We start from the raw sequence: 25,658 nt of genomic DNA, 5'->3' as shown, positions 1-25,658 counted from the left end.
TTCTCTATTTCAGCTTTTGTATTACAACTGAGCTATCATGGCTAAAACAGAAGCTGAATAATCCTCACAGCTGACAATATTGCTGGCTGGTACTTTAGAGAAGAAGTTCCCCAATTCTTGAGCAAGATGCACTATTCTCAAATTGTGGACTTCAGATTGGTAAACACCAGAGAACTTGCTTAACATACAAATTATTGAGGCATACCCTTAACTACCAAATTAAAATACTAAGGCTAGGTCTTAGCTATCTGATTTTTATAGACTTCAGTGGATTCTAATTAATATTTTCAGAACTGTTTCTTAGGATAAACTACAGTTTGTTAGTGAAATATATCATTCCTTTCTCTTTTGTTCAAGTGTCTTCAAGTAAAGGTTAGGTTTATCGAAGCTAGCTATATTTGCATATGTGTTGTCTGGGCTTGCTTTTTTTTATTTTATTTTATTAAATTATAAAAGTTTCCATTTCCGCCCCTCCTCCCAACATCCTCCCTCTCCCCCCTCTCCCTCTCTTCCTCCCTCTCCATCCCTAAGAGCAGTCAGGGTTTCCTGCCCTATGGGAAGTTCAAGTTCCTCCCCGCTCACTCCAGGTCCAGGGAAGGTGAGAATCCAAAGAGACTGGATCGCCAAAATCCAGTGTATGCAGAGGAAGCAAGTCCCAGTGTCATTGTCAATGGCTTTTCAGAAAGGCTCCGGGCCAGCCACATTCAGAGAATCCAGCCACATTAAGAGAATCTGGTTGGATCACGTCCTCGTTCAGTCCCAGTCCAACTGGCCTTGTTGAACTCTCATTATATCAGTCCCCTTGTATCAGTGGGTGGTCGCATCCCTTGCGGTCCTGATTTCTTTTGTCATTTTCTTCATCCTTCTGCTCCTCATTTGGACCATGGAGGGCTCAGTCCGGTGCTCCAATATGAGTCTCCCTCTGTATCGCCATCCAATGTCGGATGAAGGTTTCCTCTGTTCTTGCCTTCTTTGCTCACGTTCTCTTTCCTTCTGCCTCCCGTTTGGACCTAGGGAGCTAGGTCCAGTGTTCCAACGTGGGTCTCTGCCTCCATCTCCTTTCATCGCCAGATGAGGGTTCAATGGTGATATGCAAAAAATTCATCAGTATGGTTGTGGGCCAAGGCCGGTTCAGGAACCCTCTCCTCTGTCCAGAGAACCATCTGGGGATCTCTCCTTGGACCTGGGATCCCCTTTATAATCAAGTCTCTTGTAAACCCTAAAATGACTCCCTTAGTTGAGGTATATACTTGCCTGATCCCATATCCATCCTTCCTCCCTCCCCCCATCCAAGTCCCCCGATCTTTCCCCATTCCTCCCCACTCCCTTCTCTCTAACCTTCTCCCCTTCCAAAAGCCCCCCACCCCCCCATTAACGCGAGGTTACCTGACACTCTTGTCTATTTCCAATCTCCAGAAGGATAGCTACATGATTTTCATCAGGTTCACCTTCTTATTTAGCTTCTCTAGGATCACGAATAATAGGCCCAAAGACCTTTAATTATGGTTAGAATCCACTTATGAGTGAATACATACCATATTCCTCTTTTTGAGTCTGGGTTACCTCACTCAGTAAAGCGTTTTCTATTTCCATCCATTTGCATGCAAAATTCAAGATGTCATTGTTTTTTACCGCTGAGTAAAACTCTAATGTGTATATGTTCCACACCTTTTTTAACCATTCTTCTATTGAGGGGCACCTAGGTTGTTTGCAGGTTCTGGCTGTTACAAATAGTGCTGCTATGAACATAGTTGAACAAAAGCTTTTGTAGTATGTTAGGGCATCTATTGGGTATATTCCCAAGAGTGGAATTGCTGGGTCCTGAGGGAGGTTGACTCCCAGTTTCCTGAGAAACCGCCACACTGATTTCCACAGTGGCTGCACAAGTTTGCATTCCCACCAACAATGGATGAGTGTTCCCTTCACTCCACATCCTCTCCAGCATAGGCTATCATTGGTGTTTTTGAGTTTTACTATTCTGACAGGTGTAAGATGATATCTCAAAGTAGTTTTGATTTGCATTTCCCTGATCGCTAAGGAGGTTGAGCATGACCTTAAGTGCTTTTTAGCCCTTCGAAGTTCATCTGTTGTGAATTCTCTGTTCAGTTCAGTATCCCATTTTTTAATTGGGTTAATTAGAGTTTTAGTGTCTAGTTTCTTGAGTTCTTTGTATATTTTGGAGATCAGACCTTTGTCTGTTGAGGGGTTTGTGAAAATCTACTCCCAGTCAGAAGGTAGCCTTTTTGTCTTACTAACAGTGTCCTTTGCTTTACAGAAGCTTCTCAGTTTCAGTAGGTCCCATTTATTTATTGTTTCTCTTATTGTCTGCACTTCTGGGGTTCTGCTTAGGAAGTGATCTCCTGTGCCTATATCTTGTAGAATACTTCCCACTTTCTCTTCTATCAGGTTCAAAGTGGTCGGATTAATGTTGATGTCTTTAATCCATTTGGACCTGAGTTTTGTGCATGGTGATAGATATGGATCTATTTTCATTCTTCTACATGTTGACATCCAGTTATGCCAGCACCATTTGTTAAAGATGCTATCCGTCTTCCATTGTATAGCTTTAGCTCCCTTGTCAAAAATCAGGTGTTCATAAGTTTGTGGGTTAATACCCGGGTCTTCTATTCGATTCCATAGGTCGACTTCTCTGTTGTTATGCCAATACCAAGCTGTTTTCAATACTGTTACTATGTAATAGAGTTTGAAGTCAGGGATGGTAATGCCTCCAGAAGTTCCTTTATTGTATAAGATTGTTTTGCCTATCCTGGGTTTTTTGTTTTACCATATAAACTTGATTATTGTTCTCTCAAGTTCTGTGAAGAAGTTTGATGGGATTTTGATGGGAATTGCATTGAATCTATAGATTGCTTTTGGTAGAATTGCCATTTTTACTATGTTGATTCTCCCAATCCAAGAGCAGGGAAGGTCTTTCCATTTTCTGGTATCCTCCTCAATTTCTTTCTTCAAAGACTTAAAGTTCTTGTCAAATAGGACTTTCACTTCCTTGGTCAGAGTTATCTCAAGATATTTTAAGCTATTTGTGGCTATCGTGAAAGGTGAAGTTTCTCTGATTTCCCTCCCTGCTCTTTATCCTCTGTGTATAGGAGGGCTACTGATTTTTTGGAGTTGATTTTGTATCCAACCACATTACTAAAGGTGTTTATCAACTGTAGGAGTTCATTGGTAGAGTTTTTCGGGTCGCTTATCTACACTATCATATCGTCTGCAAATAACGAAAGTTTAATTACATCCTTTCCAATTCGAATTCCCTTGATCTCCTTATGTTGTCTTATTGCTATTGCTAGATCTTCAAGCACTATATTGAAGAGGTATGGTGAGAGTGGACAGCCTTGCCATGTTCCTGATTTTAGTGGAAAGGCTTTGAGTTTCTCTCCATTTATTTTGATGTTAGCTGACAGCGTGCTGTATAATGCTTTTATTATATTTAGGTATGATCCTTGTATCCCCAGTCTCTCCAACACCTTTATCATAAATGGGTGTTGAATTTTGTCAAATGCTTTTTCCGCATCCAATGAAATGATCATATGGTTTTTTTTCTTTCAGTTTATTTATATGATGGATTACATTGATAGATTTGCGTATGTTGAACCAGTCCTGCATCTCTGGGATGTAGCCCACTTGATCATAATGGATTATTTTTCTAATGTATTCTTGGATTCGGATTGCCAGTATTTTATTGAGTATTTTTGCGTCAATGTTCATGAGTGAGATTGGTCTGTAATTCTCTTTCTTGGTTGTGTCTTTGTGTGGTTTTGGTATCAGGGTAACTGTAGCTTCATAAAGAGTTTGGCAATGATTCTTTTGTTTCCAAATGGGTGTTGAATTTTGTCAAATGCTTTTTCAGCATCCAATGAAATGATCATATGGTTTTTTTCTTTCAGTTTATTTATATGATGGATTACATTGATAGATTTGCATATGTTGAACCAGTCCTGCATCTCTGGGATGAAGCCCACTTGATCATAATGGATTATTTTTCTAATGTATTCTTGGATTCGGTTTGCCAGTATTTTTTTCCTTTTTTTTATTAAATTATAAAAGTTTCCATTTCAGCCCCTCCTCCCAACACCCTCCCACTCCCCCCACTCACTCTCTTCCTCCCTCTCCATCCCCTAGAGCAGTCAGGGTTTCCTGCCCTGTGGGAAGTTCAAGTTCCTCCCCCCTCCCTCCAGGTCCAGGAAAGGTGAGAGTCCAAACAGACTGGAGCGCCAAAATCCAGTATATGCAGAGGAAGCAAGTCCCAGTGTCATTGTCAATGGCTTTTCAAAAAGGCTCCGGGCCAGCCACATTCAGAGAATCTGGTTGGATTACAACCTCGTTCAGTCCCAGTCCAACAGGCCTTGGTGAACTCTCATTATATCAGTTCCCTTGTATCAGTGGGTGCTCGCATCCCTCGCAGTCCTGACTACTTTTTTTATTTTCTTCATCTTTCTGTTCCTCATTTGGACCGTGGAGTGCTCAGTTCGGTGTTCCAATATGGGTCTCCATCTGTATCGCCATCCAACGTTGGATGAAGGTTTCCTCTGCCCTTGCCTTCTTTGCTCACGTTCTCTTTCCTTCTGCCTCTTATTTGGCCCTAGGGAGCTAGGTCCAGTGTTCCAACGTGGTTCTCCGCCTCCATCTCCATCCATCACCAGATGAGGGTTCTATGGTGACATGCAAAATATTCATCAGTATGGTTGTGGGCCAAGACCGGTTCAGGCACCCTCTCCTCTGTCCAGAGAACCATCTGGGGATCTCTCCTTGTACCGGGGATCCCCTTTATAATCAAGTCTCTTGTAAACCCTAAAATGATTCCCTTAGTTGAGGTATATACTTGCCTGATCCCACATCCATCCTTCCTCCCTCCCCCCCATCCCAGTCCCCCGATCTTTCCCCAATCCTCCCCTACTCCCTTCTCTCTAACCCTCTCCCTTTCTGACAACCCTCCCACCTCCCCATGCACCCGACGTTACCTGGGACTCTTGTCTATTTCCTACCTCCTGGCAGATAGCTAAATAATCTTCATCAGGTTCATCTTCTTATTTAGCTTCTCTAGGATCACGAATAATAGGCTCAAAGACCTTTAATTATGGTTAGAATCCACTTATGAGTGAATACATACCATGTTCCTCTTTTTGGGTCTGGCTTACCTCACTCAGTAAAGCATTTTCTATTTCCATCCATTTGCATGCAAAATTCAAGATGTCATTGTTTTTTACCGCTGAGTAAAACTCTAATGTGTATATGTTCCACACCTTTTTTAACCATTCTTCTATTGAGGGGCACCTAGGCTGTTTCCAGGTTCTGGCTATTACAAATAGTGCTGCTATGAACATAGTAGAACAAATGCTTTTGTAGTATGTTAGGGAATCTCTAGGGTATATTCCCAAGAGTGGAATTGCTGGGTCCTGAGGGAGGTTGACTCCCAGTTTCCTGAGAAACCGCCACACTGATTTCCACAGTGGCTGCACAAGTTTGCATTCCCACCAACAATGGATGAGTGTTCCCCTCATTCCACATCCTCTCCAGCATAGGCTATCATTGGTGTTTTTGAGTTTGGTTATTCTGACAGGTGTAAGATGATATCTCAAAGTAGTTTTGATTTGCATTTCCCTGATCGCTAAGGAGGTTGAGCATGACCTTAAGTGCTTTTTAGCCCTTCGAAGTTCATCTGTTGTGAATTCTCTGTTCAGTTCAGTATCCCATTTTTTAATTGGGTTAATTAGAGTTTTAGTGTCTAGTTTCTTGAGTTCTTTGTATATTTTGGAGATCAGACCTTTGTCTGTTGAAGGGTTTGTGGAAATCTACTCCCAGTCAGAAGGTAGCCTTTTTGTCTTACTAACAGTGTCCTTTGCTTTACAGAAGCTTCTCAGTTTCAGTAGGTCCCATTTATTTATTGTTTCTCTTATTGTCTGCGCTCCTGGGGTTCTGCTTAGGAAGTAGTCTCCTGTGCCTATATCTTGTAGACTACTTCCCACTTTCTCTTCTATCAGGTTCAAAGTGGTCGGATTAATGTTGATGTCTTTTATCCATTTGGACCTGAGTTTTGTGCATGGTGATAGATATGGATCTATTTTCATTCTTCTACAGGTTGACATCCAGTTATGCCAGCACCATTTGTTAAAGATGCTATCTTTTTTCCATTGTATAGCTTTAGCTCCCTTGTCAAAAATCAGGTGTTCATAAGTTTGTGGGTTAATACCCGGGTCTTCTATTCGATTCCATAGGTCGACTTCTCTGTTGTTATGCCAATACCAATCTGTTTTCAATACTGTTGCTCTGTAATACAGTTTGAAGTCAGGGATGGTAATGCCTCCAGAGGTTCCTTTATTGTATAAGATTGTTTTGGCTATCCTGGGTTTTTTGTTTTGCCATATAAACTTGATTATTGTTCTCTCAAGTTCTGTAAAGAAGTTTGATGGGATTTTGATGGGAATTGCATTGAATCTATAGATTGCTTTTGGTAGAATTGCAATTTTTACTATGTTGATTTTCCCTATCCAAGAGCAGGGAAGGTCTTTCCATTTTCTGGTATCCTCCTCAATGTCTTTCTTCAAGGACTTAAAGTTCTTGTCAAATAGGTCTTTCACTTCCTTGGTTAGAGTTACCCAAAGATATTTTATGCTATTTGTGGCTATCATGAAAGGTGATGTTTCTCTGATTTCCCTCTCTGCTTCTTTATCCTTTGTGTATAGGAGGGCTACCGATTTTTTGGAGTTGATCTTGTATCTTGCCACATTACTAAAGGTGTTTATCAACTGTAGGAGTTCTTTGGTAGAGTTTTTGGGGTCGCTGATGTACACTATCATATCGTCTGCAAATAACGAAAGTTTAACTTCATCTTTTCCAATTCAAATCCCCTTGATCTCCTTATGTTGTCTTATTGCTATTGCTAGATCTTCAAGAACTATATTGAAGAGGTATGGTGAGAGTGGACAGCCTTGCCATGTTCCTGATTTTAGTGGAAAGGCTTTGAGTTTCTCTCCATTTAATTTGATGTTAGCTGACGGTTTGCTGTATAATGCTTTTATTATATTTAGGTATGATCCTTGTATCCCCAGTCTCTCCAACACCTTTATCATAAATGGGTGTTGAATTTTGTCAAATGCTTTTTCCGCATCCAATGAAATGATCATATGGTTTTTTTCTTTCAGTTTATTTATATGATGGATTACATTGATAGATTTGCGTATGTTGAACCAGTCCTGCATCTCTGGGATGAAGCCCACTTGATCATAATGGATAATTTTTCTAATGTATTCTTGGTTTCGGTTTGCCAGTATTTTATTGAGTATTTTTGCGTCAATGTTCATGAATGATATTGGTCTGTAATTCTCTTTCCTGGTTGTGTCTTTGTGTGGTTTTGGTATCAGGGTAGCTGTAGCTTCATAAAAAGAGTTTGGCAGTGATTCTTCTGTTTCTATATTGTGAAATACATTAAGGAGTATAGGTATTAGCTCTTCCTGGAATTTCCGGTAGAATTCTGCATTGAAGCCATCTGGTCCTGGGCTTTTTTTGCTAGGGAGATTTTTAATAACAGCTTCTAATTCTTCACGACTGACAGGTCTATTTAGATTGTTCGCCTGTTCTTGCTTCAACTTTGGTATATGGTACTTATCTAAAAAAATGTCCATTTCTTTTACATTTTCCAACTTTGTGGCATATAAACTTTCATAGTAAGATCTAATGATTCTCTGAATTTCCTCTGTGTCTGTGGTTATGTCCCCCTTTTCATTTCTGATCTTATTAATTTGCATGTGCTCTCTCTGCCGTTTGATTAGTTTGGCCAGGGGTTTGTCGATCTTGTTGATTTTCTCCAAGAACCAGCTTTTTGATTCATTGATTCTTTGGATTGTTTTCTGTGTTTCTATTTTGTTGATTTCAGCCCTCAGTTTTATTATTTCCAGTCTTCTACTCCTCCTGGGTGAATCAGCTTCTTTTTTTTCGAGAGCTTTCAAGTGTGCTGTTAAGTCTCCAATGTGTGCTTTCTCCGTTTTCTTTAATTGGGCACTTAGTGCTATGAACTTTCCTCTTAGCACTGCTCTCATAGTGTCCCATTGGTTTGAGTATGTTGTGTCTTTATTTTCATTAAATTCAAGGAAGATTTTAATTTCTTTCTTTATTTCTTCCTTGACTCAGGGGTGATTCAGTAGTTGACTGTTCAACTTCCTTGAATTTGTTGGCTTCCTGGGGGTAGCACTGTTGTTGAATTCTAACTTTAATCCATGGTGGTCTGACAAGACACAGCTGGTTACTATTATTTTCTTGTATCTGTGGAAGTTTGCTTTGTTACCGAGTATGTGGTCAATTTTCGAGAAGGTTCCATGAGCTGCTGAGAAGAAGGTATATTCTTTCCTATTTGGCTGGAACGTTCTATATATGTCTGTTAAGTCCATTTGATTCATTACCTCCAATAATTCTCTTATTTCTCTGTTAGGTTTCTGTCTGATTGATCTGTCCATTGGTGAGAGAGGAGTGTTGAAGTCTCCTACTATTATTGTCTGTGGTTTGATGACTGCCTTGAGTTCTAGAAGTGTTTCTTTTACATAAGTAGGAGGCTTTATATTAGGGGTGTAGATATTCAGGATTGAGACTTCCTCCTGATGAATTGTTCCTGTTATGAGTATAAAATGTCCATCTCCATCTCTTCTGATTGATTTTAGTTTGAAGTCAATTTTGTTGGAAATTAGAATGGCCACACCTGCTTGTTTCTTAGGTCCGTTTGCTTGAAAAACCTTTTCCCAACCCTTTACTCTGAGTAGATGTCTGTCTTTGTGGTTGAGGTGTGTTTCTTTTAAACAGCAGAATGTTGGATCCTGTTTTCGTATCCAATCTCTAAGTCTGTGCCTTTTTATAGGTGAATTGAGTCCATTGATATTAAGTGATATTAATGACCAGTGGTTGTTGATTCCAGTTATATTTTTTTGAGGGGGTAGTAGAGTGTATGTGTTTCCCTTCTTTGAGTTGTGCTTGTGAAGGGTCGCTAGCTGTCTGAGTTATTGTAGGCTGTGCTGGAAATGTTGGATTCCTTGGGTTGTGATTTTCCTTCCAATATTCTCTGTAAGGCTGGATTTGTAGCTACGTATTGTTTAAATTTGTTTTTATCCTGGAATATTTTGTTTTCTCCGTTGATAGTGAATGATAGCTTGGCTGGGAATAGTAGTTTGGGTTTGCATCCATTGTCTCTTAGTTTCTGCAGTACTTCTATCCAGGAACTTCTGGCCTTCATGGTTTCCATAGAGAAGTCTGGTGTAAGTCTGATAGGTTTACCTTTATAAGTTACTTGACCTTTTTCCTTTGCAGCTCTTAATATTCTTTCTTTAATCTGTATGTTTTGTGTTTTGATTATTATATGGCTAGGGGATGTTTTTTTTTTTGATCAAGTCAATTCGGTGTTCTGTATGCTTCTTGAACCTTCATAGGAATATCATTCTTTAGGTTGGGAAAGTTTTCTTCTATAATTTTGTTGAATATATTTTCTGGGCCTTTGATCTGCAGTTCTTCTCCTTCTTCAATCCCTATTATTCTTAGATTTGGTTTTTTTATTGTGTCCCAGATTTCTTGAATGTTTTGTGATGAGAATTTTTTGGATTTGCTGTTTTCTTTGATCAGAGCATTTATTTTCTCTATGGTATCTTCAGACTCTGAGATTCATTCTTCCATCTCTTGTATCCTATTGGTTATGCTTGAATCTGTAGTCTCTGTTCGTTTACCTAGATTTTCCATATCCAGCCGGCCCTCGTTTTGTGTTTTCTTCATTGCCTCCATTTCAGTTTTCAATTCTTGAACTGTTTCCATTAGCTGTTTGATTGTTTTTTCTTGGTTTCCCAGTGTATCATTCATGGATTTACTCATTTCTTCAAACTTTTTGTTATATTTCTCATCCATTTCTTTACTCATTTCTTCCATCTTTTTGTTGTACTTCTCATCCAGTTCTTTAAGGGAGTTATTCATATCCTGTTTAAGGGACTCTATTGCTTTCATAATGGCATTTTTTTCCGCTTCTTCTGAATTAAGAGGTTCAAGTCCTTCTATTGTAGGGTCATTAGGATCTGGTGTTTTCATGTTGTTTTTTAGATTGTTGGAGGAGTTCTTGCCTTGGTGTCTGCCCATCTCTTCCTTCAAATGCTCTCTATTGGATATTCTGGTACCAGGTCAGGTTCCCTTGCTGGGCAGGGACTTCACTGACAGAAGGCCTACCTTTCCTCAGGCAGTCTATTGAAACACAGGCACTCCCTCCTGCTGGGTTGCACTCACAGCCCCGGCCCAGTGAGCAAGGGAATTGCTCTGGGGAGATCTTGTGGCCCCAGAGGGAAGGGGGAAAGAGAGGAAGGTGTGCCTGGATAAAGGCTGGGACGGGATTCAGGAGAGCTCCTCAGGGAGGAGCCGCCACTGCAGGGTGACCAGCAAGTCGAGGTGGGCGGAGAAAGTCTGAATTCCTCCTAACCGAAGCCCTCGGGACAGGAGAAAACTCACCCCTCCTCCAATGGATGTCTGCTAGAAGTTCACTCTCTCTTGCTGGCCAGGAATATGGTTGAGCTGAGACAGAGCTTGCCTGTCGTTAGGCAGGCTCTCAAAGCACAGGAACTGCCCCTGCAGGACTGAGCCCACAGCCCAGGCCCAGTGTGCAAGGGAGCAGCTCTGGGGAGATTTTGTGGCCCCAGAGGGGAGGGGGGAAGAGAGGAAGGTGTACCTGGATAAAGGCTGGGACGGGATTCATGCTGGGCTTGCTTTTATGCTGCACTGATTGAGCTGAATATTATAGCACACACCATATCATTAGTTGGAACTGTGCAACTAAGTTGCTTCCGTGACTTGAAGAAGCCTCAGAGCTTATTTTATATTGCTACTGACTGGTGAGATAAGGTATCCAAAAGGCAAGAAATTTATCCATTTGAAGTAAGGAGCCACTTCTAAGACACTCTTAGATAGTGGTGTGGATTCTTATCTACACCTATGTCCTGGACATCATAATAAACAGAAAGGAAGACTCTTACTGACTAGGACTCCTATACACCCACAGCAAAATCTGTGTGGGGATAGGGGTAGATGAGTTAGAGAAAAATAACAAGTAAAAAACTGGCAGCAACTTAACAACCAATCAGTTACAACTGAAACAGGAAGACAAATCACAAAATTGGTAGGTATGTCATTCTGCAATGAAGCTTTAAAGAGGGACAAATGTTGATGTGTAAAACACCAATCTTACTTCCCTTTGAAGCCTTCTGGGAATTTACACAAAACTTGTCAGCAGGCCAATGAACTATTCCCCAATCCTGATAGATATTTCTACTATTGTAAATGTTATATATAATGATTTAGTCATTTTTGAAGGACATGAGTTTTTAAAAGCTACAAGGAGCCTCCAATTAGCCCTCCCATTCCCTTGCTTGATAATGCTTTCATCAGGGTCAAAGAGACTGTGGCAATAGTTTGTGGCTGGTAAGGGAGACAGGAATGTGAAGCCAAAAGAGTGGTGGTCAGAAGATATCAGGGGAAGATGAGCACCAGAAGCAAACTATAACTGAGGACCTAGTTATATCCAAATAGAAGAAAAGTGCGGAGTGGACAGGTGATATTATCCAATAGGAACTTTGATCTTTGGTGAAAGCTTCAGGTTTAGGTGTGTCATTACTGAGCCTTTGTGAGAAAGATGATGTAATGATTGTGGTAGAGATAGGGAAAATCTTCAATAAATAAAAGGAAATGATGGAATGTATTGCCATTCTTACTAGCATTTTCTTATTATTAATTTTACTTAAGGGTACCACTTCTCAACTTTGAAGAGTGACTGTGACTTTATAGTCAAGAGAGATTCCTTGGTAAAAATTGATCTTGGTATCCATGTGAATGACTTCATTGTTAATGTGGCTTACACTTTCATAATATCAGTATAGATTCAGGAACCCAAGTGACAAAGCAGAAATCTGATGTCAATCACCTTTGTATCAATTAAAAACCAGAATACACAAGTGACAGACTAGAATAAAGTCAGTCACCCACTCATTTAATTGTTACCAAAAGAAGGTATGTTTTGATACCAGTTGAAGTGGCATATAATCCATGGATATAAAACTATTATCCAGGACCTCACAGACTATTAGTTAGACCATGAAAGGCTGTTTGAGTTAAGTTAAATACCTCAAATTTATGCTGTGGATATTCTCCCCAGCTCACAAGAAGGCAAAGCAAAAGTGCAAGGCAGAGAGCCACCATTTACAAATGAGACTCTTCATAACAATATTGCCTGAAAATGAAACCTTGCCAGGCCTTTTTCAATGAGGTGAAATGAGGTATTGATGTCGTGCTCTTTTTAATGTTAAGAGCATTTGAAGATGAGAAGAACGCTTGAATGGGTGTGGCATCATGTGTCAAGCATGAGGTACCATAACCATTTAATATTCTCTGTGACAAGGAGCCTGAATTTGTTTCCTAGTGTAAACTTACGGTTCTACCCATGCCCAATGGCTCCATGTGGATATCCAGTGCTTCCTTTGAGCTTGACATCGGTAAATCTGAGATGGAGGTGAAGGATGCAAATCAAAAAGCTCTTCACTAGATTCCTGCAAGTCAAAAAGAAAAAAAAAAAGGCTGCTAAAACTGTATAAAAGTCATCAGTGTAAAGACAAGACAATGGGGTTGGGGATCAACAGTCTCACTATGCAGATTTTACTGTCCTGGTACTCACTAGGTAGACAAGGTCAACTTGAAACTCACTGAGAGTGTCCTGCCTTTGCCTCCTGAGTTCTGGGATTAAAAGCATGTGCCACCATGCTTGCCTTACTTTTTGAAATAATTGGACTTCTGTTCTTTGAAAGAAAAACCAGGAACCACAGGAATAGACTGAAGAGAAGTGACTTTCTGAAACTGTGTACTCGGGTGAGTTGCTGGGGGTTTGCAGAGAAAGGTTACAATTTGTAACTCTGATATGCTGTTTTAGGGAACCAAAAATCCCACTGATGTAAGAGGTTTTTTAAATGACATGGCACTAAAATAATTTGGGATCTGCTCATAAAAATAAATAAAAAGTTACAAAGAAAATGCTAGAAATTAATACACAATGTTGTCAATTTGCATGATCTTGCTAACAAACCCTTCTTGGTCATAATTCACAGCATTTGCATTTAAATTCTTGAGGATTTCCCATGCATTCATTGCTCATCTTGCACTCACATGCAACGGTTGCTATGGGTGACCCAGAAATGAAACCAATCATGACACTGTAATTTAAAACTAAAACATCTGGCAAAAATCTTTCTTCTCCGAGCATGTTGTCGTAGAAGTAAATGAAAAGGTCGGAAGACTTTTCATTTGCCTCTGTGATAACATGAGCTACTTGAACTAAGGAACATATTAATGTTTCCTCTGCAGTTTTCTATTACATGTCAGGAGCCCCATTCCAAGACATCACAGTGGAGGTGATAGAAAAAGACAGATGATAGAATGAAACAGTTGGTACTAACACAAAATAATCAAGCATCTTTATATTTCCACTTTACATTATAACAGGAAGCTTGATTAGATTCTTATTCTGTGGTTTTTACCTAAAAATAAACCTAGCTCAGGAGGATGGTTTTGTCTATATGTGTTGATTCTTATAGAAGAATTTCTTTTAAAGGGATAGGCATATCACAATCACAAGCACTTAACTCTTGCATACACAAAGTCAGTACGTGTCAGAAGGGATTCCCATGCATCATTTTATGTGTTTGAAATATAATAATGAAGTCTTGTCTTAGAAAACAAGTCTTCATTTGTGTTCATGAATATGACCATTTTAGCATTGTCAAAGAAAACATTATAAAACTGTATTTAAAATTAGAACACTCAGTATTATCCAGACCAGTTAACAGTATACATAAGAGACTTTAACAATTCATGTGGCATACTAAGTACTATATTGGCAAGTGGCCTCTAAATTATAGCCTCTTTCATTCATCATTTATTTTCACTAGCTAAAATAAATACATATGCTTCTTGACATATGATTAGGTTATATCCTGTCAGACCATCATATGCTGAGCATAAAGTAAGTTATTAAATCTCTTACTGATGAAGTCAGAAATGGTCTCTAAATGTTCATATTCATGGTTATTAAGTAACCACTTGCCTATTGGTGGTGCTGCCTTAGGAAATTATGAAGTATCGAAGAAGTCAATCGCTGAGAATGGGCCTGCAAGTGTCACAAGTCAGACCTGCAATCACTCTGGCTCTTGGATTCCAGATCCACCAACACTGAATGATAAGCCATCTTACTCTCCTGCCACTATGGATGGGAACATGCATTTTTGTTAGAAGGAACTGTCCTGTGAATTCACACTAAATAAACCACAGCTCTCTTCTGGTGTTTCTGTCGGGTATTGTGTCAAATTGAGCAGAAAAGTAAGAACATTTTTTTCCTTCTCTCTTCCTCCTTCTCCTCCCTTCTTTTCTTCTTCTCCTTCTCTTCCTCCTCCCTCTACTTCTTATTCTCCTTGTCCTTCTCTTTCTTCTTCTCCCCTCCTACTCCTTTTCTTCTCCTTTTCCTCTTCTCCTTCTCTCCCTCTCCTTCTCCCTTTCCCTCATTTTCTCTCTCACCTTCTCTTCTTCCTCCTCTTCCTTCTGTTACTTTCTTTTTTGTCCTTTTGAGACAAGGTTTCTCTGTGCAGTGCTGGCTGTCCTGGAACTCTTTCTGAAGACAAGTGTGGATTCAAACTCAGAGATCCTCCCACCTCTGAATTCTCAATGCTGGGATTAAAGGCATCCACCACCATCATCCAGCTGAAATACAACTTCTAAGTTGCTGAACCCAACATATTATACACCAGCAATGGTTTGCCCTTCTAACTCTATGGCTGACAGGGCTCTTTGACTGTGTATTACTGCCTCGCATCAGGAGAGCTCATATCACCTTATCAACACAGTAGGTAAAAAGCAAAATTTAAACTTGCAATGTAGTTTTTGTTGAGGGCATATACTTCTTAAATAGTCTATAGAATACAGAAGGTTTGAAATTTTATCATAATGAAATTTAGAAAGACATGATTTATATACCAAGTGCTGTTTAAATTTCAAGTATTGCAGGTTTATATTAAGTAAGAAAATGCAGAAATGTTCGGGACAAAAAATAATCAGCTTGAAAGAGTGATAATAGATGTCATGTTTAGGGCCAAATAGTCTGTCATTGCTGATTATTCGCATTTTGACCACTTATGACCCTGTACATAATCACCATCCTCAGTTATATAGATTTTCCCATAAGGGCTGGAGGCAACACCAGTGTTTGGTATAAGAAAAAAAAATATTAGAAGGCATCTTAACAATGTTTTCACTTAGCAAAACCCGCGTAGTAATTTCATCTCTAAAACCTATGACCTCCCTAGCCACTGGTTCCTCCCCATGTGTCAGGAATCTTGGGGTCCGACTATTGAACAGGTCTCAAGTTCAATTGGATAATATTAGTTACGCCCATCATAATGATGCCACTGCTGTACCAGTTGTGGTTTCCCACTGGCCAGCCAATGTTGGTATGCATGGGGTCTCCTTGGATGTACGTGGTTCTCTTCCCTGAATAATTGCAGAACAGTTTTTGACACTAGGAAAGTTAGCCAGCAGAAAGAAAATTCTTGCTCAGACCCAAATCTATTTGTCTGTGTTCTATGTTCAAAGTGTGTGATTTTTGTCATCAGCAACTTGATTTTATGTTTAAGTTTGGTGGAATAGCAAAAGTGATGGCAATAATTTATATTGTTTGGGGAACCTATGGGCCTTCTCTGAACAACAACTCATAAGAAGTTTCCACACAGCACTGGGAGTTGTTTAATGACTAATGGATTCTAGGGTGAGCAGCATCTACTCCTGGAGTTTGTTGGCACCTCTGTACCACTATTATTATTGTATTTTGAATATGTCTATAATTTAGTGAGTTTCCAACTTTTCTTCCACACATGCAAGGCTCGGGGTACATCACCAAAGAGGGAGCAGCCAGAATGCATGATTATAAGGTTTTATTCCACAAAGGCGTATCTTCTGGACATGAAATGCCCATAGATTGATGAAATTTCTCTACTATGTTTAATTTCATAAGTCCTGCATGAGATTGGTTCAACCAACATTTTATTATAAGGGGTGGAGAGGACCAGAAGGACGACTCCTACTGGGGGGATGACTGGCTTTTATTGACTGTTTTTGAGGATGTGTCACTTTCACCACCCACTGCAAAGTACTCAATGTTCCAGCAAATATCCTCCTACCAATGTTCACACAAGCATTTCTGATAAAACTCAGAAGGTCACAAACACACTCACACAAAGGCAGATGTTTGAGAGGAGCTTCTTAGAGAGAAGAGGGCTTCAGCTGAACAGACAGTGCGATGTGAGAAGGCAATGGATTAAAGTCACTAAAGTGCACAATATATATGCATGAAACTGTCAAACACTAAATGAGTATTTTAATTAAAAGTATAGACTTGAAAGTCTCAGTATAAAAAGACTTTCTAATTACATCTTAAATTTAGAAGTACTAAAAGTGAAGACCAACCAAGTAAATAAAATAATTTTTTACTACTCTGCATAATCAAAGCACCATAAACAATTCAGACCTGTGTGAAGTTGCAGAGCAGTAATGTCTCCAATAAGAAACAACTTCTAGGAATTTGCTGCAAACAAACAAACAAAAAACAAAATAACGTTAATAGAGTATTACAATTATACTGCCTTCCAGAAACAAAATATAACTAATATAAGCAACAGACCATAAAACATCACAAATGGGGCCTGCAGAGATGGGTCTGTGGTTAAGGGTACTGGCTGCTCTTCCTGATATCCTTGGTTTGGCCCTCAGCACCCAAAAGGCACTTAACAATAGTTTTTAACTCTAGTCTAATCCAATGCCCAGTTCTGCTCTCTGCAGGCACCACTTGTATGAGCTGCACAGACATAAATATAGGAAATGAACCCATATAAAATTAAAAATATAAAATCTCAAAAACAAAATCACCAAAACATAACACATATTGACCTTTGCATGAAAATTGATATGACAATTTAACTGATGAAAAGATTTTTATTCTTTAACCCACATACCTGTTGAATGTTTCAAAGTTTGGAAGCACATTGTGTTGGTAAATAAAATAAATATTCTCTTTCAGATAATACTTCTACAACTTGTATGAACAGGACAGTTAGTGACCATATACAGAGACATTTTCGGTTGTCATGATTGGGAGGGACATTACTGCTGCTAACCAATGAGTTTAAGTCGGGGATTTTGCTCAGGATCATGCAATATGCAGAGCACAATCTTCCATAATAAAACACTGTCTGTTAATCAAAAAGATTAATAGTGCCACATTTAAAAACTTTTACATTTAGTTAGCTTTATATTATTGATTACAAAATAAGTAACTTACATAGTAAAATAATTTAATCTAGTAATTTATTCTTCAGATGTAGTTACAGATAAAAAACAATGTATACAGGATTATTGAAGCATAGCAAGGCATGGCAAAAAGAAATAGGTGAACAAATATGATATTTATCAATAAGCATTAAAGAATTCATCCATATGCACATGAAAAATGACCAGATAAATGATTTGTGTTTTACTATAGAACTACCTCAGATATACTATGAAAAATGAGTTTAGAAAATGAGGAGCAAAGTGTCCATGTTCTTACGCATCTGTAATGTTGAGGAATTGGAGAGAATAAGCAAGTAAGGGAGGATGTTTGATTTTAGTTGTTTCCAATCAATAAAATATCAGTTACTCTAGGAATAAATACAAGAAGTAAATAGTTTTTTGGAAAAAGTCCTTTAAAAGAGACAACATGAAAGACAAATAGATCTAAAGATTCCTTAATAAGTAAAACAAATAGTTTAAGCATAAATAAAATAAAGGAAAAAATAATATTTTTCCCTATATTGTTGACTACATCTAGGCAAGCATTGGTTTTGTTTAAATATAATGACTGTTCATGTATTTTCATAGGATGCTGGTTTTCCAAGGAGCCTACAAAGGGAAGTGAAGCACTATTCTGAATACTTAGAACAATCAAGTAAAAAGGCATGGAGCATCAAGAATAATTCTCCATGAGCAGAATGGAATTCTAACTGACTGGATCTCTGAAAACTGTTAATTAAGTTACAGGCTAATCTTGTAAAAGTAATTATTTTTAACATTAGACACAACCAGTAAAAAAGTAGGAGACTGATTTTTCTCACTGCTGCAACCTTCAAGATCCACTGCTGTGTGGTGTTTTTTTTTTCCAAGTTTTAATAAGAAATTTGATGATAAATGGTTCCTGCTGGTATTTTTAAGGCAGCCAAGGTTAGAAGACAAAGCTCTTGCTAATAATTGTGTATTAGATGGAATGAATTGAAGCATGTGGAGAACGACAACAGAGCCATTCTTGGCTTCAAAGGATCCTATCAAGCTATGTTTTAAGAATTCCTTAGTTTCATTATTGTTACAAATCTAACAGTTAGCTCTCTCCTATTAGCTCTCCCTCCCAAGTAAGCAGGGTACCTACATATTCAGCTGTCAATCACATCAAAGGAATTTCTGCCTTTAAAAATAACTGCATACCTGTGGATACAGCTTGGCGTTAACGTACTTTTCTAACACGTGTAAATACCCCATGAAGTCAACATAACAAAACCAAACTGAGGAAAAAAACAAATATTTAGAGTGACCTTGAAAATTTTGAGACACATAAAATTTTAATTTAAAGACATGTTAATCATCCTACCATTAAGTGATATAGTATGATACAATAGTTTCTTTAATTATAGGTTATGGTGATATCCAAATGCTGTTCAAATAGCAAAGTCATCTCATGAACTCAAGATAATACCAAATACATATTCACTTGCTATATTTTAACCAGAAAAGAAATGTTTTGTTCCTAAAAGAGTATATAAGCTACTGATGATTTGAAAGCACCAGCAACATCCTTCTAAACACATAGTCTGTCCCTGTGCTCTGCCATTATCTTGTTGAATCAAGTAACTCACCAAGTCAGCATTTCATTCCTTTAGATTTATTTGTAATTAATACTGATTTTGTGGCTGATTCTGCTGAGCAACTCATGACTGGAAAGATCACGAGGGACAGCAAGATGGTATCTTTAAGTTAGACAGACCACAATGCATACAAGGCTACTAGAAAACAAACAAACAAACAAACAAACAAACAAAAACCCCAACTATCTTAAAACTTTTACAAATCAGTTCTACTGAATACCCATTTCAGTAGAAATGAGAAAGAAAGGGTGTTAAAACTTTTATATATACCAGGAAAAATTTCCTCTCAACAGGGATATTGATATAATTCATTTGGACTGTTGCATGTGTTATTTCCTCTTGGTGTATTTATGGAAAGCAATGCTTCCCTACAGCTAGGATCTTCCACAGTGCGGGGCTTTCTCTGTGGTTAAGTATGATGCTTAAGCTGAAAGTGTCTTTTTAAACATTATTAGGTAGACTTGCCTCCTCTGTGAAGTCTGTAGAGCAATACCAAGGAGCTGACATTTAACTAACAAATTTTCCCTTAGATGAATGATTTGAGTCAAGTAGCATAAAATGACTTCAAAGTGCTCAGAAATTGAATCCAAGAGTCAGATTATGTTGAACAGCAGCCTCCAGGGCATGTTTTATAGCCATGTCAGAAGTTCAACTTTCCTTCTACTGAGGAGCTTACAGACTAATGCACTACAAGGTAATTCCTGTAGTCCTAATTACGCTATCACATTCTATTATGAATTGGAGTTTGCAAAACAAGATAGCTCCAATATTACTGGGATTATACATTAGCAGAGCAAACAAAATCAAACAATGTGCATCCTATACACCAAACTGCACAACCTTGATAATCAGAATGCTCCAATCATTTGGTGATAGTAAAATAATCAAGTTAAAGAAATTGGATAATATAACTAGTAAAACCCCTTTATCTTCCAAAATGTTTTTATTTTAAAATAAATGTTATTTCTTTATAGTTAAAAAATAATATACAGAAATCTCTATCCCTCACTGAGTCCTTCCCAAAAGTAAATTCTTGTTTAAATATGGTATTGGATGCTGACCTTGATATAATCCGTCAACCTTACTCAGATTTTATTTGTAATCATTTCAGTAGTCAATGCTGTAAAAAAGAAATTCTGTCACTTCACGAATCTATTATAATCCCATTTATGACTACATTTATATCCTTCCATCACTTCCCCAATCCATTGCTTCTTTTGACAGCAGCATGTTCCGAATATTCAAAACTATACCATTTCAAAGATGCTATACAGGTTTTGGAGGGATGGTTCAAAGGTTAGGAGCATTTGCTGTCTCTGGAGAGCATCTGCCTTGGATTGCAAGCATCCACATGGCAGTTTGTGAACTCCTATAACTCCAATTATGGCAGGTTAGATATCCTTTTCTGATGTCTGTGAACACTGGATAAAACACAGAACACACACACATCCAATACACACATGAAATACTAACATGCAAAAAATAAATCTTCCAAAACCAAGAATGGTATAAAAATAGAACAATAAGTACGTAAGAGTCTGGGATTTGGCTGTTACTCAGAGAACATAATTTTCTGTGTATCCAGGCACAATTATGGAAGTATCAATGTTTTTTCCTTTTTAATGCTTTGAATTATTTGATGGTGTTGATGGACATGTGTGTGAAACAATTTACCCATGAAAAAAACAATGACATTTGTATCATTTGTACTTTTTTCTAATATACCTTTCCTTCCTTCCTTTCTCCTCCTTCCTCTCTCTTTCTTTCTCTCTTTTGCATGTCTATGTATCTCTCCTCTCCCTCTCTCTTTCTCTCTCTCTCTCTCTCTCTCTCTCTCTCTCTCTCTCTCGCTCTCTCTCTCTCTCTCTCTCTCTCTCTCTCTGTATGTGGGTGTGCTGGCACTACCTTCCATTGAGTGTGTGTGAAGGTCAGGGAAAAACTTGTAGGAGTTCATTTTCTCCTTCCCCACATAAATTCTGGAACTCGAACTCAGACTGTTAAATTGTAGTAGCTGTCTTTACCAAATGAATCATTTCACTTGCCATATATATATATATATATATATATATATATATATATATATATATATTATCTTGTGCTCTGTATACAATTGTTATAGCTGCTAATAAAATATTGTAAAGGAGAGAGAAAATTTGATTGACATATTTATTTAAAATAGTTTCTGAAACGAATAAATGTTTTAAATATACAGTCAAAATAAGAGATATCTTAAGGATTGTGGCTTTTCTTTTGTCCATAACAATCTTATTTCTGAGAGTCATTAATAAATTTGTAAAATGACAAGAAATGACTAAGACTCCCCATGAGCTTATTTCTATAGAAATCAGTGAAGCTGACATGTTTTTCTTTATCGAGTTAAATATTTAACCATTTAGTTAAACAAAGCGAGTACAGTAAAGCAAGAAATGAGAACATACACAGGACAATGAACAGATTTTTAAATTTTTTGTAGGCAACCTTTTTCTCTTTAGTGTCTTACTGAGATAAAAACCGTGAACACCAGAGTCTATATGTCATAAGCGCAAGATAGGCTGTGCACACAGAAGTACTTCATGAATGTAACACTTTTCAACAAAAGCTTGTGGGGTATTATTTTAGTAGAACTCCCAGAGTCACAGAGTGTATGCTAGTCCAAAGTTCTACATACTGTGATTCTAGCCTACATGCAACAGTGAGAATTTGAACATGTTTAAGTGTGTCCATACTTTACTGTCTTCCCTTCACTATTTTTTGAATTACAGTAAAATTAAGAACAGACTGAAGTTTGTTGCCAAGGTTTTAAATTATTGATTTCTTTTTTATAAAGCCAAATGTGTTTAAGTAAGGTAAAATTTATATTCTTAGGTTACTTAGACTCTGGTTAATTGTATTTATTAATTATTTAGCATGTTGATAAGCACAACTAAAAGATATTTTTTAAAAATCTTACTGGCAATTAATTAACACCAATAACATTTTAGAGATCCTCCATTTATAATTGTCATGTTTGTAATGTACAGTACAATATTTCTCTCTACAGTTTCCAAGCACTTAGTGGAGCAAAACAAAGATGCATAAAGAATCATAACAGATGATACAGTGAGGGATCATATTTCTTCATTATATTTAGTTTAAATATAGAAGAGAAAAGAGAAAGGAGAAACAAGAATTCCTAAAGCATGTAAGCATAGGAAATGGACTTACAAAATATTTGATATTTAGTATAAGAAACCATGTAAAAAACAACAAAGAAGTATCTTTCCTGTCTTTGAAACATGTTTCATATATTCTTAAGCAAAAGCACAAAATTAAACAGTTAAAAAGTGAAGTCAATATAAAATGACTTAACTGTAAGAAAATTAAATGGGAATAAAGCAAACTGTGTACTAACATGTATTTATGTTTAAATGAACTTAATAACTTATTTATATTTAGATGAATGTTATTACACATAACTGTTGTAGCTTATTCCATAGAATGGAAGTTGAAGTAAAATATAAAGTTATTCTATTAATTAAAATGCTCATGATGTAACAAAAATTAGTTCAAAGAATAAGATCTGGGAAACCTAAGAAAAAGATACCACTTTGAGAGAAAAAATATGGATGTGTCTAACTTTGTTACTACAGGCAGTTATCCATCAGGCCAAGTCTGTTCATGTGCTGTCAGATAAATTTTGTTTGAGTCAGTGATACACCCCTAAAAGCCTCTAGTTTTATTTCTCACAGAACACGGTGAAGCTGTCTGATACGAGTTCACTTCTTTGCCCTTTCATAAAATAAGCAGGAAGGTAAATGTCACCAGTTTGCCTTTGCTTAACATTTTTTCATGTAATTGGGTAGCTGGCATAAAGTTTCTTGTCCCATCCATGCCCCTAATTTAGACTGATCCTTAGAGTCCTACAAGTGACTGTGTGCTCTCTCTGACCTTTTCTGCTTTCTTCTAAATCCATTAGTTTAAGGCTTGTCCAAATGCAGAACAGAATGCTGTCCTTATTACAGTGTATGATTAACTTCTTCCCTTTACAGACCTAAAAAAATTTAAGAGATATTAGCTTTTCCAAAACTTTATTTCTAATACACTGATCAAGTATTATAGGTTTATAAACAGAGTCCTAGAAGAATGTAGCAAGAGGGCTGGAGAGAAAGCTCATCCATTAAGGGAATTTGCTGAACTTGCAGAGGTTCTTGGTTCAGTTACCAATATCCATGTCTGGTATCTAATATCCAAGTGTTGTTCCAGGGATTCTGACATACTCTACATACGTGATAGATATAAACTTACACAAACACACATACATGCACATAAATAAAAAAAATGAGCCTTTAAGGAACAGGAGTATAAACAAGAGAAATGGTAATTGTCTGTAGCTTATTTTATTCCTGATTAAGATAGGCTAGTAATAATGTAAGAATTAAGTTAGAACACTATATGCTATAGTCTGAAGACCAAACCCAACCAGATGTGTGGCCTAGATATTCAGAATTTTTGACAAAAGCCAAAACAAGAATGTGTTTTGGTATGTAAAATGACATCAGGTCAGCTTCAGGGCCAAGAAAAAATACTGGGTAGGACCACGTCCAGTCATTTGTGTGTATACAGGGACTTTCAAGCAGGATAATTAAGTATTGTGGTCAAAACTGTATTAACTATGAGACCTGTATTATTTTCGATCTAGCTCTTGATAGAAAATAAAGTGACCTCTGAATTTATGTAATAGAATATTTCACCCTGGGACTAATTACACCTATACCAAAGTTGTTTATTCATTCTGTTTCATGCTTAATTTCTTCTAAAAGTAGAAAAGGATGAAGGTGAGAGATTTTTAAGGTTCAAAACCTCTCCAATGAGCAATTTCCTGGATTGTTAAACAAATGGTTTAGACAATTACCACCAAATTCCAAGGTGAAAATTATTAGGAATGAGTTGCATCTTTTTTTTTTTTTTTTTAGCAATTTTGGCTTGTGCTCATTTTTTTATTTTTCCTTTTTTGTTTATGTGACACATTTTGACATTACAGGCTTTGCTTCCCCAAACAATGACTTTCACTTTGTATTCTAAGCTGGCCTAGGATGATCCTGCCTGTGCCTATTGAATTCGGGAGAAATAAATATGTGTACCTATGGTTGACCAATCTAAGATGACTTGGTAAAGCTTATCTTTTGTAATAGCTGTGGTCAAGGTTTGCAGACCGGATCTTCCCCACATGAGGAAGGACGCTAAGAAGAAATCCCACACTAGCTCAGAATGTTAATATAATAAAATGTTATTTATTTTGGGGTAGACTCACAAATCTCAATCCTCTGCTGGAATGGGGAACAGCAACTGATTCATGCAGCCAGAAAAGAGGCCACACATGTGTTTTACATTGTCATGTATAGTGAAAAAGACCATGCCCAAGGGGGTGGGTAACTTAAAGGCACTGGCAGTAGGAATTCCTAAAGCACCCCGACTTTTGTTTTAATAAGACACTTCTAAGCCTAATACAAATTATAAACAATAAGAACAAATATCAGGTATAAAAATTAGAATTACAATCAGCATAAACAATATCAAGCAAGAAACATGTAATAAATGTTTCAATAATTATCCTATCCTAATGAGCTGGGCTCCTTACAACACCCACATTCCGCTAAGATCCTCTCACACTTTCACAAATGTTTCAGTTTTTAAGATGGAAACTATTTTTGTTTTTGACATGCATATATGTCACAATGAATAACAAATACTGATGTCTGTCATCATCACAGAGTTAATAAGAATGATCGCAGTCACAAAATTTTGGACAGGTATGCAAATTCCCCTTTCCCCCTCACCTGTCTTTTCTATACTCATGATTAAAGATCTTTTGAAACATACTGCCAGTTTCTCTACAACACTTCTTTTCCTTCCTCCAAATTTTGTTCACTTTACTGAAGTAGGGGAGCCTTTTATGATAGTGATTTGAGGTAAAACTGATCAAACCAGTCTCGCTTACTGGGTCATTTGGGCAGAAAGGACATTCTTCTTTATTTATACAACATACTATCCACTTGGATGAAAAAAATTTACTCCTAAATGTATGCAGAGACTCAGCAGGCATAAAGTAGTTGTGAATCTGAGCTCACCATAGTGTCTTAGCCACATCACATTTTACCATCATATTTAACCTCACTTCTGTCTAAGTACCTTGTCTGTTCCATTTTAACAATGGGTGGGGGGTAGAAAAGACTTGTGATAATGACTGGCTTTCAAAGCCTTAATGTTTTAACAAGTATTAGTTAGTGTCCTTTAGTATTTTTGCACTCATATATCAATAGTTAAACATTTCTATAAGAATTCCGAGTTTGGAATGAGCTCCATGCGAGGCATCAAAGACAGAAAAACTGAGAAACTCTAATTGTATTAGAGCTTCCTACTTCCAACTTCTTTAACCAAAATCAGCTGAATGTCCAGCAAAGTCAATTTCACAAATAACTCATTGAGTATTCATCAGATTCATGGCATCATACCAGGATATGCAGTAAATTAAAGCAAAATAAAATACTAAGTCATAAAATGCCTTCAACCTAATTGAAAAAGAAAGTGGTTAAAAATTACATTAAAGCTATTATATGAGATAGTATAAGTGCCACAGGAAAGAATGAAACACTATTTTAAAGTATTTCAAAG

The 25,658-nt window shown here is 37.5% G+C and overlaps 1 pseudogene; it reads left to right on the top strand.

Moving 5' to 3' along the window:
- The window catches only part of LOC125409822 (proliferation-associated protein 2G4 pseudogene), an 88,342-nt pseudogene extending 75,728 nt beyond the window's left edge, over positions 1 to 12,614 (top strand).
- The last annotated feature ends 13,044 nt before the right edge of the window (positions 12,615 to 25,658 follow it).

This window comes from Myodes glareolus, chromosome 25 (genome assembly GCF_982192425.1).
Source record: "Myodes glareolus chromosome 25, mMyoGla1.1, whole genome shotgun sequence".
Classification (NCBI taxonomy): Eukaryota; Metazoa; Chordata; class Mammalia; order Rodentia; family Cricetidae; genus Myodes; species Myodes glareolus.
Note: the sequence above shows the minus strand (reverse complement) of the source record. Positions and strands in the feature narration are given on the sequence as shown.